This window comes from Terrapene carolina, unplaced genomic scaffold (genome assembly GCF_002925995.2).
Source record: "Terrapene carolina triunguis isolate 2854851 unplaced genomic scaffold, T_m_triunguis-2.0 Scaffold210, whole genome shotgun sequence".
Classification (NCBI taxonomy): Eukaryota; Metazoa; Chordata; order Testudines; family Emydidae; genus Terrapene; species Terrapene triunguis.
In genome coordinates, this window is record NW_020664561.1 from 37,635,571 (window position 1) to 37,648,830 (window position 13,260).

The window sequence follows — 13,260 nt, forward strand, 5'->3', positions numbered from 1 at the left end:
GTTGCTGCAGGGGAATAGTTGATGGGAAGCATTTTCATCAATGGCTCTGTCATAACTATGAAGGGAAGGGTAACAGCTCTCTGTGTACAGAGACTCCAAATCCTTTTACCTGTAAAGGGTTAAGAAGCTCGGGTAACCTGGCTGACACCTGACCCAAGGACCAATAAGGAGACAAGATACTTTCAAATCTTGGGGGGGGGAAAGGCTTTTGTGTGTGCTCTTTGTTTTAAGGGGTGGTTCGCTCTTGGGACTGAGAGGGACCAGACATCAATCCAGGTTCTCCCCATCTTTCTAAACAAGTCTCTCCTATTTCAAACTAGTAAGTAAAAAGACAGCAAGGCGTCTTAGATTTACTTTGTTTTCTCAACTTGTAAATGTACCTTTTTACCAGAGTGTGTATCTTTGTTTGCTGTACTTTGAACCTAAGACAGAGGGGGGTCCTCTGAGCTCTTTAAGTTTGATTACCCTGTAAAGTATTTTCCATACTGATTTTACAGAGATGATTTTTACCTTTTTCTTTAATTAAAAGCCTTCTTTTTTAAGAACCAGATTGATTTCTCCTTGTTTTAAGATCCAAGGGGGTTTGGATCTGTATTCACCAGGAGTTGGTGAAAGGAGGGTGGGAGGAAGGAGGGGGGATGGTTAATTTCTCCTTGTTTTAAGATCCAAGGGGGTTTAGATCTGTGTTCACCAGGGAATTGGTGAAAGGTTTCTCAAGGCTTCCCAGGGAGGGAATTCTTGTGATGGTGGCAGCGGACCAAAGCTAAGCTGGTAGATAAGCTTAGAAGTTTTCATGCAGGCCCCTACATTTGAACCCTAAAGTTCAAAGTGGGGATCCAGCCTTGACACACCCCCTTCCCCAAGGCCCGTCCCTACCTCTCTCTGCCTGCTCTACGGAGCACCGAGCACACTGCCGCTCTTCCCCCTCCCCCTCGCAAGGGCCATCGCCGGCTGGGACCCCCCCCCCGACCGCTCTCCCCTGCGGGGGCAGGAGGCAGAAGTTTGGTCCTGCGGCAGCCAAGCTTCCCTCTTCCCCCGCTTCTTCCCCCAGCTTGGTGCATTCCGGCCCCTCCTCCTCTCACCAGGCAGGCAGCGTGCCACTCAAAATCGGCTCGCGAGCCGTAGGTTGCCGACCCCTGGCCTAAGGTTTTAACTTTACTTCTTTCTCTACATCGGAAGTCTAGGTCTCACTAGTCTTGAGAAGATAACATGAAGACAGCAAAACCTGAGCAATTGAGATGGAAACAGGTTTTTTTCCAGATTGTTTCAAACTCTTGTTTATTGGGGTTTTGTTTACCCTTTTTAATTCAAATGTCAGAAAAAAACAGGTGGAAGAGAAGCTCTTTGTTAAAGTATGAAACACCTCCTCCTCCTCAACTGAGGGCTGAGAAAGCTCCCACTTCACTTCTCTGGTCCTCCAAAAAGTCCCCCAACAAAACAAGAAATGACCAGACCTGATATTTCTAATATGGAAAAAACAAAACAAAACAGCCTTACACTTTTCGAGCAGTAAAAGAGGTCACAGGCTCAACTGTCTCACTCTTCCGTAGGTCATCTTTAATACAAAATGCTGGACTACGCAGAACCATGTGTGTGCTCTGCTCACCTTTCCTATTGCTAGTTGCCCTACTGCATTCAGCCTGCTAAATTTCCTCATTCCCCTCTCTAATATTGCTTCCAAAAAGAGCATTTTGTTCAAGACGGGGGTGGCAAATTTTTGCCATCCTCGTCTAGTGTGGAAGTGCTTTGTACCACAGTTATTCCTTAAAAGTGGAGTAGCACAAATTGTCCCCTTACATGGAACATCACTTTGGTGGCTAAGAGGGGAACACAAGCAGAAAGAGAAAGTTGTAGACAGTAACAGCGTTAAAGAATGTATCAGCACAATATTTTCATAGCTTCATTCACGCAGATAAGATGAAAAGGACAAAAATGAAACTATTTCTCTTTGTACAAGTGGCAACAAGCAGGTGCTTGATGCAGTGATACCACTTTAATACCACTGCTTTTCTTCCTTAAAGATGAATGAAATAGATACTTTGCTTGCTAGATTCCAAAAGACAAATCTACTCCCACAGAAGAAATATATTTTTAGGCTCCAGGGCATTTCTGGAGGTGCTAAATCAGGGTCCTATAAAACAGTCTTCTCTGTTTCAGGAAGGAGATGGGAAATCAGTTTGCAGGACTGGAAGAATACAAAGAATACAGAGATATTGCAAAAGAGCTTTGATTTCTTTCATGAAAGAATAGACTGTTAAAATTAACCATGTGGAAATGAGTGTGACTTATTGACTGTGTTACAAAGTGCCAACCTGACTTGTGACGCACTTTGCTTTTGAACAGGTCAAAAACCAACAAGATGATTCTCAGCTAGTTGAAAGTGGAGAATGCTGGCTTTGTTCTTTTGTAAATTTGTATGGAGTTTCTGAAAAAGTTTTGTTTGGCAATCAGTGCCTATTCTTGCTAAGTGGAGAAGAGAAAACTGCACCCATTTTACTCAGCCCAAGAGATTCTGAGCCAAATCTATCCCCGGTGTAATTCTGATAGAGTCAAAGGAGTTGCACCGTTGAAAAACAGGACCCAAAATGTTCTCAAGGTAGAAGTTGGTCAAATAATAGGTGTTACCTCACTCACCCATCTTTCTCAAGGTAAGAAGCACTTGTCACCATGAATAAACTGTGATATATTTATTTAAAACAACTAATTACAATTGGCTTTTCTGAGCCTAGTGCTGGAGGCCCCTATGTTGCTAGAAAATGTCAGTCCAGTGTTTAAACATGATTTAAAGGCCCACTCCTGCAAACACTCACTAAAAACATGAGCCTGTGGAAGCCAACCAGTATGGCCAATAGTAAATTTTTGCAGATCCAGTCCTAAGACTATGATGCCAAAGACTTTTACAGGGAAGCAGACCCATGAGACTACATGTGTGAAAAATTACGTACCTCCAAACGTTTTTGCAGGATTGGGTCCAAAACATGTAACCCAATTTTTAGTCTGCTTTGCCAAAGAAACACTTTCACATAGTTTAAAATTTATAAAAGAGTTTACAAGTCTTAATAGAAACCAAGACTTTTGGGGGGGTGGGTTGTGTTTTTGTATTTTCTAAACACTTCAGTGGGGAAAAAAATTGTTTTGATGCAAGCCTCCCCCTGCAATCTTTGGCATTGTGGTATATAGCAGAATCAGGGAAATGGAACTGAATAGAAACAAAAACATAACTGAGTAGTCTAGTTTCACAGTTGAAAGAAATACAAACAAACAGCCTAAGATGCGAAAAGCTTATTTAAAAAAAAATATTACTACTCAAGTACATTATTAGTAATGCTACAAATTGTTTGTAAAACTACGTGAAAACAAGAAGCAACTACAAGAAGACAAGGAACTTAAAAATCATTTTTAATTGTCAAATATCTCTTTAACGGGCAGAAGAAAACCTTATATTCTTTGTATTTTACAAAAGAAATGTTTTGATTTAATAATCAGGTGTTCCCTTTTGTTAGTATGTATCTTGGAAACTGGTTTAGAGTTTTTCTCTCTGAGCTCCCACACTGCTTCCATCACAAAGTATGCCACATTTCAGCAAGATGTCTGTCTCCAGCACTAGGCTCTAATTAAGAACTTTAATCCTCAAAACATTGTCTAATCCTTAGAGATTAGCCAGCGTCCCTTGGATTAAGACTAGCCAATTCCACTGTGGGTGAGAGAGGTACAGCAACAGGAAGAGGGACCATTTGCAGCCACTGGGATGAGGCACTGACTCAGGATTCTTGGTCATCCACCCACCCACTGCCAGACTGCAAGAGGAGGAAATGACACAGCAACAGATGGGATCAGGAAAGGGGGAAGAACCAGTGTCACACAGGGCCTGATCCAAAGCCCTCTGAAGTCAACTCCCACTAAATTCAGAGTAGGCTTTGAATCAGCACCATAATACAGAGCAGGGAACCAATGAAAAGGCTTTGAGGAATGGGGGTAGAGAGAGAACAAACTTCAGCTGAGAATTTTCAGGACAATCACACTATTGGATTAAAGCAACACCTATCACATTTATTCATGCTTACAAGTGCTTCTGACCACAGAACACATGTCTAGTTTCAGAGCCAGTGCTGGCCCAGCGGGGGCACTAAACAGGAATCCCCCCCCCCCCCACATACTAATAATGTGTGGGGGGCTTGCTGCTTGGGGCCCTAAGCAATTGCTTAGTCTACTTATGCCTAGCGCCAGCTCTGGCTAGTTTTCTCCGACTGCTGCCATGCATTCCATTTCTTAATCTCCTGCATTTGGAAGCACTTCCCACAATACCATTAGTTTTTTGTGACTCACCAGAAATGGAATTAGGAAAGATGCCCAGAAAGAAGATGTATAATTGGCATATCTCCTGGTTGTTACCTACTTCGAGAGGAAAGAAAAACACTTTTCTGAAGTCAGAGGAAAGTGAGCTGGATGTGCTCTCAGTAAAGCTGGTGCCTCCAGCAAAGCTGCATGTGTCACACAGAAGTAAAATGTTTAGCAAGGCTAAACAATGGAATACCATGGAGGAAACAGATTTTGCACGTTCCAATGAGTTATAGTAGTGCTATGTTTGATATTTAATTTTTGTGTGTGTGTGTCTGACTGCTTTAACTTACCCAGCTCTTAACATGGTCATCACAAGAACAGGCTTGTTCCTATCAATATTACCTTCATGTGGTAGCAGCATGCAAAGTTTCCCTATGTTATTATTAGTGTTGTTGCTTTACTACACCTCCTCTGGGTTTGTAAACATTACACAGACAGTTGTCCCACTTCTAAATGGATTTTAGAACTCCCATCATATACACAGCATCATGTTCTGGAGATTACAAATTTGTTTTATACTGTGCCATCCTCCATCCCACCTTGTATAGTCAATGTAATCTTTGTCTCCTTATCAAAGCAATCTTGACAGCAGAGAAGAGTATCTGTTTAGACATTCCTTGTTTGTTACATGCCATGTGGAAAATGGCTATTCACAATATGTCCAAGATCTAGGACAAATACTGTATTATTTTAATATTAACACTTTAATTTTCTGTACAGTGGACTCTGCTGAAGAATTGATAGACATCACAAAGGCACATAAAAATCATCAAAATAACTTACTCTCAGGCCAAGACCTTGTAAGTCAAGTTTAATCAGACAATACAAGGTTTACAGCCAAGTTATAAATCCCTGAGAATGGATTTAATTCACAGCACCTCACTGCTGGCCTCAGAGTGAAGCTTGGTGTACTGATCCAAGATCAATGGTGAATAAATAATGTAACATGAATTGCTGTTCATTGTTGAAGCCCTTAATTTAGTCATGAAGAAAATGAATGTAGACCCACTGGAAAAGCAGAAATACAGTTAACAGATTTGAAACTAGGGCACCTTTAGCTTGTGAAGTAAAGAGGGCTAAAATGTATTTGATAGGTTACACCGGGGGACCAGGACCTCGGTAGCATCCCATCAGATTTTACTTTTTAGAAGCGCAACGTCCCCTGTCCACTTAGCAGTTGCTTATCGTGGCTTCATAGATAATTTCTTTTCTATCTTTAATGCTACCAGAGCTGATGGTCATAATCCTGTTTGTATGGCATAGAAATTAAGCCTTCCCTAACTATATTTTGAGAGAGAGAGAGAACACCACCATTGACAACAATGATCAGCAACATGTACCACAAACCAGTGCTGAAGATAATTTAGCTGCTGCTATAGACAGGGAAAAAACATTTTCAGCACCATTATAAAAAGCATTCCTGAGACTTGGTTTTATCAAGCGATAGGTCAATCACCTAGAGACTGAAGAGTCAATTACTGGCTCTGTCATAGGCTTACTGTGTGACCTTATACTTCATTTCTCACATCGGTAGGACAGGGATAATAAAACTTCTTTAACTTGGAGAGGGGTTTCAAGGATGAATAGAAAATGCTCTGAGATTCCCATACAACAGACACTAGAGAAGTGTTATTGTACTGCCATTTACAGCAAGGATACGTAAAAAGCAGTGGAATAAAGATGGTTCATTGACCAAAAGTTTGTGCTGATGTAGGAAATGTTATAATAAATTTACGTAGCAAACATTACATAGGTTAAGGCCCTTTATCTGTGCCTAGTGCAACATCAAGAAAATATTTGACACCATACAAAAACCACAAATAATCAATGGTTGCACGCTGATTTCATAATGCAATATGGTGAAAGAGAGGGTCCAGAAAGAGACTGACTTTTTAGCTGGAGTAAACGTACATACCCAAGGCTTGCTCCAGTATCATACTCTGGCATGCAATGCTCCATGCATGTGTGCACACACACACACTCACAGAGTAAAAATAATAAACAGAGATTTTAAAAAGGAAAATATCTCTGGATGAACTATAATATTCTTCCTGTCAACTGCAAAACTAGTTACCCTTTCGGTTTCTACTAGCCAGTATTCCAAGTGTTTATGGATGCCCCTGTTGCCACGGGAAGGCAGAGCTACTTTTATGAGGGTGGGTATTTATAACTATTAATCTAGGGATACTATTCCTGCCGGCTTCAGTTCACTTTGCTAGTACTGGATGAATTCTAAGCTCTCCTTATCTAAAAGGGTTTCCCAGCCAACATAAATATGGACTTTTGCAATTATCTGAAAACACCAGGGTGGCAAGAGATGTTCAGTTTTCCTGCAGTGGTATTGATCTGGCAACCGGATATGGGCTCTGTCCTTAAGTCCCCGGCCAGCCTCTGGGGCTGCCCTGTCAGTCAGAGTAGACATGATTCCTCACTGGGAGACATCGACATCATTTTTATTCTTAGCATTTCCTGTAACTTGTTGCATAAGGAAGAGCCACTGGGCTGGGTTTCACCTTAGCGGAGCTACAGCGGCCGGGTAAGACCGATGCACGTGCAGACGCAGCGGGAGGGGCGAAGCAGGGAAGGAGGAAGGCGAGGAGCAGCGCCGCTGTCCGGGAACCGGGACGCTCCCCCAAGCAGCCGGATTCCCCCCCGAACCCCGAGAAGCTCCACGGCGGGGGGGTCCCTGCTAGCACCGCTCCCCCCACCACCAGGCTGCAGCAGCCTCCCTGCCTGGGGACCTCCACTGCCCGCACCACCCCGGCTGCAGCTCCCTGCCCCCGGAGCCCCCCGGGGCTGCAGTAACAAACCTGGGCGGAGGGCGCGGCAGGCAGGTGGGCGCAGCCGCACGGCGAATCACTCCGGCGGGGCGGCCATGGGGGCGGGGGCTCCCGGCGGCTAGCAGCGCCCTGCAGCCCGCGCCGCCCAGCCACACGCCACGCAGCGGCACATGGCTCCGCTCGGAGACGCGCTGAGCAGCTCCGGCCCGGCAGCGGGGGCACCAGCCAACCGCGGCCGAGAGCGCAGCCAATGGCCCCCGCGGCAGCGCCCATGTGATCGCCAGTCCCCTCCCCGCTGCGCCGCGCCCCTGCGCTGCCAGGGCTCAGGTGCTCCGGAGCCGCTCGCTGCAGGTGCGTGCGACCCTCCCTCGCTGCCGGGCTGCTCGGGGCCCCGCTGCAGGACCCGGGGCGGTGCAGGGAAGAGAGAGCAATAGGTTGCCCCCCCCGGGGTGTTTTTCGCCTGCTTCTAGGTCCGCTGCTTGCAGGATCGCCACAGCTGCTGCTGCTCCAGCCTCACCGCGCCCCGAGAGCCCGGCCCAAGTTCCAGGGCCCCCTTCCGAGCCCAGCTTCCCCACGGTGCGGGGCACTGGGACTTTGGGCAAGTTACCTAATGCCGCCGTGTCTCGTTGGCTGTCTCTGACACAGGGAGAACAGCGACAGAGGGACTGTGAGGGGTACCGTTGAGCACCCCAAAGGGAAGGGCAAAGTCTTAGTGCTAAACAACTCCATGGACACTCAGGACTTCGTAAATGTCACTGTGCTAAACACCTTGGCCACGTGGGGCTGACTGGCAATACACAGGATGGATTTCAGATCCTCTGTTCCAAAACCACAGGCAGAGCTTTCGCTACAGGAGAATGTTTTTTAGCCATATGGGGCATAGGACACACAGCCAAGCACTTTGGACTCTACACAGGCAGTGGAATATGTGTACCCTCCCCCCCCCATTCATTATAGTTTTATTATAAGAACATGGCAAGAATCTCAGTGCTCTGAGAACTCTGTCCCAGGTCCTGCAGGTTAACTCTGGGCACATGAATAGTCCCACTGAAAACAATATCATTGACTCACATGCCTAAAATTAAATATGTTCATAAATGTTTGCAGGATGGAGGCCTATAATTCTTATGAGCTCTTTTAATGTTCTTTCTATAAGTCAATCATATCTTTACCTTTAACACATTTAGAACTTTAAGGTTCCTTCCGTATAAAGAGGCAGCTGAAGGCAATTTAAACTCCCTATTCAGATTGTGGCGAGACAAGGTGGGTTAGGTAATATCTGTTAATGGATTAGTTTCCATTGTGGGAGTGAGACAAGCATTTGAACTTCATGGAGCTCTTCCTCAGGTCTGGGAAAGATACTCAGGGCTTCTCTGCACCTCGCAGCTATTAGCGACAAAGCTTTGTCGATATAGCCTTGTCGCTAAAAGTCCGTGTCTGTAAACGCTCGTTTTTGGTACTTTGTCGGCACTTTTGCCGACAAAATACTCCAGCCCCGCAAGCAGCTTTAACTTTGGCAGCAGGTGTGCGTGGGCAAAACTTTTGTCTTGGGGGGGACACGGGACTTTTTTAAGTACCTGTGAAAGCCAAAAGTTTTGTCAACAACTTTGCAGTGTAGACAAGCCCTCAGAGGGTCACAGCTAAATACAAAAACAACAAGCAGTCTGGTGGCACCTTAAAGACTAACAGATTTATTTGGGCATAAGCTTTCGTGGGTAAAAACCTCACTTCTTCAGATGCATAGAGTGAAAGTTACAGATGCCCGCAGTTAGTCCATATCTAAGGGACTATTCAAGGTAAAGTGGCCCATTAACTCCCGTGTAGTCATAGGACATAAAGAGGGGTTAATGAGTTACAGATTGTTGTAATAAGCCATAAATCTAGTGTCTTTATTAGGACCATGATTTTTAGTGTCTAGCAAGGTTATGAATTTAAGATCCCAGGCTCATCTTTTGAAGGTGTGGTGTGGGTTTCCTTTAAGGATGAGGATTTATAGGTCAGAGATAGAGTGATTGCATGCGAAAAGTGTTCACCCATCAGGGATGTGGTGTACATTATCCAGTGCACTAAATGCCCCCAACAACTGTGGATGAAACGAGACACTCACTCACTCGGGTCTGGAATGAGCTCACATAGGAAAATGATAAAAGACAAAAACACAGAAGTTAGTCCAGTAGAAGATATTACCTCACCCACATTGTCTCTCTAATATCCTTGGACGGACACAGCTATAAGATCACTGCATGTTTAGGTTTTGGAAAGAAAAGCTTTAAAAGACTATAACTTTTAAAAACAAATATTTCAGTGGCAACATAATTTTGGTTTGGAGTTAAATGTTTCCTGCAGAGTTTGCAACCCAAACATTGTTGTATTGTGCTAGTGCTTGAGTACCAGAAACAACAGCAAAACACCTATAAACAAAATAAAGCCAAACAGTTTGTTTCATTGTCCAAGATAAGTGAAATGCAATAGGAAACAACCACCACAAATGGCGTAAAGTACATTTGAATTTTAAAATCTGTTCAATTTTAATAATCTAAAGGATTATTTGCAATCAGGATCTTTTGGTAACTCTCCTTTGGTTCATCCATATGGTGCTAATTACAGGCCCTGGAAAGTGGGGGGAGGGATCAAAAGGTAGGTTTATACCACCTTTGCCCTCCCTCCTTCCATAGGACTCCAGGGTCTGCAATAATCTACATTCACTTATGACAGCCTTTTAGAAGCTGTTACATTCACAGGGGTTCCCAAACACGTACACTGCTCTCCAGCAATACCCCTTCACTGGGGAAGTTGGAATGGGGTGCTAAGTGCTATCCAGTTAGGGATCTCCAGCTGCCTGGTTAAGGCCGCTTTATGGCCCAGTTGGCCCTTTGCTTTTTTAAAATCTGATTATTTGTAACGTGCTCTTCTCCATTTAAAGCTCTTTAAAGTTCTAGAGGAAGGACCTCTTTAGCAGCATCAGCTTCAGAGAACAAAGGAAAATTAGGTCAACTCTATATAGCTTTCATCTTTTAGCACCGTTTTCATCAATTTATTTTAATTTACTTCAGTTCTGTTTTTAGCTCAGCTCCTGTTTAGAATAATTAGTTGTAATTTATTTTAAGCTGTTTTTTAGAAAGTGAAGTCTGGCTTTTGGTGATTTTTCTCTCTTAGATCATCACTTATATTATTTTTGGCCAGCTTTGGAAAGTCTCACAAGTTTAACCTTGGTAGGGTAATTTGTTTTGTTTTAAACTGACATAGAGGCCATGCTTATGTGGGGTCTCTGCTACTGGGGCTCCATGCAGTGAAGGATTAATAGAGATAAAAGCAGTCCATGGTGGTAAACATCAAGAGAAGTGAAGACAGATAATGAAAAGAGTCAGTAATTGGGAAATCCTGAATTTTTCTGCCAGCTGTCTACAATCAAGCATAAAAAGATTTTTACCAACTCAGAACTTGCCAAAACTAGCTGGATCCACATAAGTTTAGTGTCAAATCAAAGGAATCTTGCTAAATCCAGATGTACTAGCAAGAAATTTTTTTATCCAGGAGCAGTAAGTGAGAAAACTGCTAGAACCAGAGAGATCTAGATACAATTAGAGCCCAGTTCTGACACAAACATGTAGTAGGTGCTGTAATGGAGTGTAAAAGGCTCACCTCCTACAGAACATATGGTTTTTATCTCTTTTAGTTACATGTCTCAGAGGTAACTATAACTCTTTAAGCTCTATGCCTCCCTTATTTTAAAACTTTCCTGCCACACAAACTCTTAACATTTCCCCAGTTTTGAGTGTGATGTTTGCCTTCTTCAGAACAGTCTCCTTTAGGCCCAATTCCTTATTGCCCTATGGCCCCTTTTGCCAGATAGGAGCCCCTATGCCTGGCACATGGGTGGTTGTCTCTCCTCTCCACAGGATGTGAGGCATTCCGAGATGTGATGGAGGAAGGAGGTGGTGGTTCTGGCTCATGGCAATCAGGCCCGGCCAGGGCAAACCTGTCCCCCCAGCTTCTCTGCTTTCCTGCAGTGGTCCACAGCTGGCCATTGCTACAGGAGTATGAGTTACAGTGGCCCTCAAGTTATGCTATCTAAGAAAAGATATAGGAGAAACAGAAGGGGGTTCCCTGAACCTGAAAAGCCCATGAACGGGAGGCACAAACTGCATCAGCTCAGTCCCTGGGTAGGAATGAATCTGACCCTTTACGATAAAGAAAACGAGTGAGCCTTGTAAATTTGCAAAATGGCTGTGGGAGGCATTAAAGATTGCTGAATTTTGTGAATTAGTGACTACATTAGCAAGCAAAAATACAGTGATAGTGCATCACAGAATGTAATTTATTCATTTCATTTTACAACTGCAGTTTAGAAAATTAGCCTAATTAAAACTAGTCTTAATTAACCTAAATCATTTTGTGCCATCTGCAAATTTTGCCACCTCACCAGTCCCTGCTTTCTCAAATCATTAATAAATACATTAGAGAATATCAGCCATACCAGGGATCTCTGGGGTACCTGCTCTGCATTTTGCCAGGTTGAGAAATTGACCATTTATTCCTAGATAATTTCTAATAGAGGACAGCATTCTACCTCTCTCCCAAAGACAATATATTTCCTCTTGTGAGAGACACTGTGTGGAGAATGAGGGAAATAGCCATTTTATTTTTTTTAAATACCATGTGCATCTCAGTTTACCTGTGTGATATTGTCCTGCCTGGCTGCATAGAGTTAAATCAAAGGAGGCTGCGAGGGGGAAACCAACAAGAAACAGAACAATGGTAAAGATAAGTTTCAGAGTAGCAGCCGTGTTAGTCTGTATCCTCAAAAAGAACAGGAGTACTTGTGCCACCTTAGAGAAAAACAAATTTATTTGAGCATAAGCTTTCATGGGCTACAGCCCACTTCTTCAGATGCATAGAATGGAACATATATTGAGGAGATATATATACACATACAGAGAGCATGAAAAAGTGGGAGTTGTCTTACTTAATTGGCCTCTCAGAGTTGGTAAGAGAAAAAGCTTTTGAAGTGATAATCTAGATAGCCCAGTACAGACAGTTTGATAAGAAGTGTGAGAATACTTAGATGGGGAGATAGATTCAGTGTTTGTAATGGCTCAGCCATTCCCAGTCTCTATTCAAGCCTAAGTTGATTGTATCTAGTTTGCGTATCAATTCAAATTCAGCAGTTTCTCGTTGGAGTCTGTTTTTGAAGCTTTTCTGTTGCAAAATTGCCACCCTCAGGTCTGTTATTGAGTGACCAGTCAGGTTAAAGTGTTCTCCTATTGGTTTTTGAATGTTATGATTCCTGATGTCAGATTTGTGTCCATTTATTCTTTTGCGTAGAGACATTGGCCAAACCAGACAGTCTTTTGAAATTTTTTTGAAAGTCCAACTAAATTATGTCAGCCAGCTCTCAACCATGCTCAAAGAATTCTAGTATATTAGAGAAGAACAATTTTGCTCTGCGGAATCATTGCTGATTTGTTCCTATCATGTTTATCTTGTGTTTTAGAATACTCTTTTTAATCTTTGTTTCAAACTATTTTCTTCACGCTGAAGTAGGACTCACCGTTCTGAAATGTCCAGGCTCACACTAGCACCTTTTGTAAACATAGGTACCACATTGGGCTACCCTCCAACCCTGGTATAGCAGCCAATTTCAATGACAGATTGCATATATTTGTTAGAAGCTCGGGCACACCAAAGTTCCTTCAGAACACTTGGATATATTACTGCACAATCCTGGTGACTTGTGGCTCTTGGGGTAGGGCGGGAGGTGGGGGAGAAAAAAAAAAATCAATCTGACAGTATATCTTCTTTGTACTTGAAAAGAGTACAAAGAAGACTGTGAAGACTATCAAAGAAATCAATTACAATCTCTAATATCTTTACCCTCCTTAATTTCTCCCTTATCTCCCTGTTGCACCCACCAATTCTCACTACTTCTGATATACTTAAAGAATCTACTCAACCTGCTATACAGTATTTTGTAAAAGTAGTGACGTTTTCGCAATGAGGCGTCACTGCTATGAAAATTCAGCTTTTAAATCTTTGCTGAAATAAGAAACTGTAATATTTTATCTGTTAATAACTTGTGTGGTTTAGCAAATAGCAGTTCAGTAAATTTCTTCAAGTGAAGGTAAAGATGCCAGAAGTA

At 43.2% G+C, this 13,260-nt stretch overlaps 1 protein-coding gene across 1 annotated transcript in view; it reads right to left on the bottom strand.

Moving 5' to 3' along the window:
- Positions 1 to 7,216, bottom strand: part of LOC113407223 (volume-regulated anion channel subunit LRRC8D) — a 95,488-nt gene extending 88,272 nt beyond the window's left edge. The window contains exon 1 of the mRNA XM_026655446.2: positions 7,152 to 7,216. The gene's annotated coding sequence lies outside the window, so the exon portion shown is untranslated. The remainder of the gene's footprint in view (positions 1 to 7,151) is intronic.
- Between the last annotated feature and the right edge of the window lie 6,044 nt (positions 7,217 to 13,260).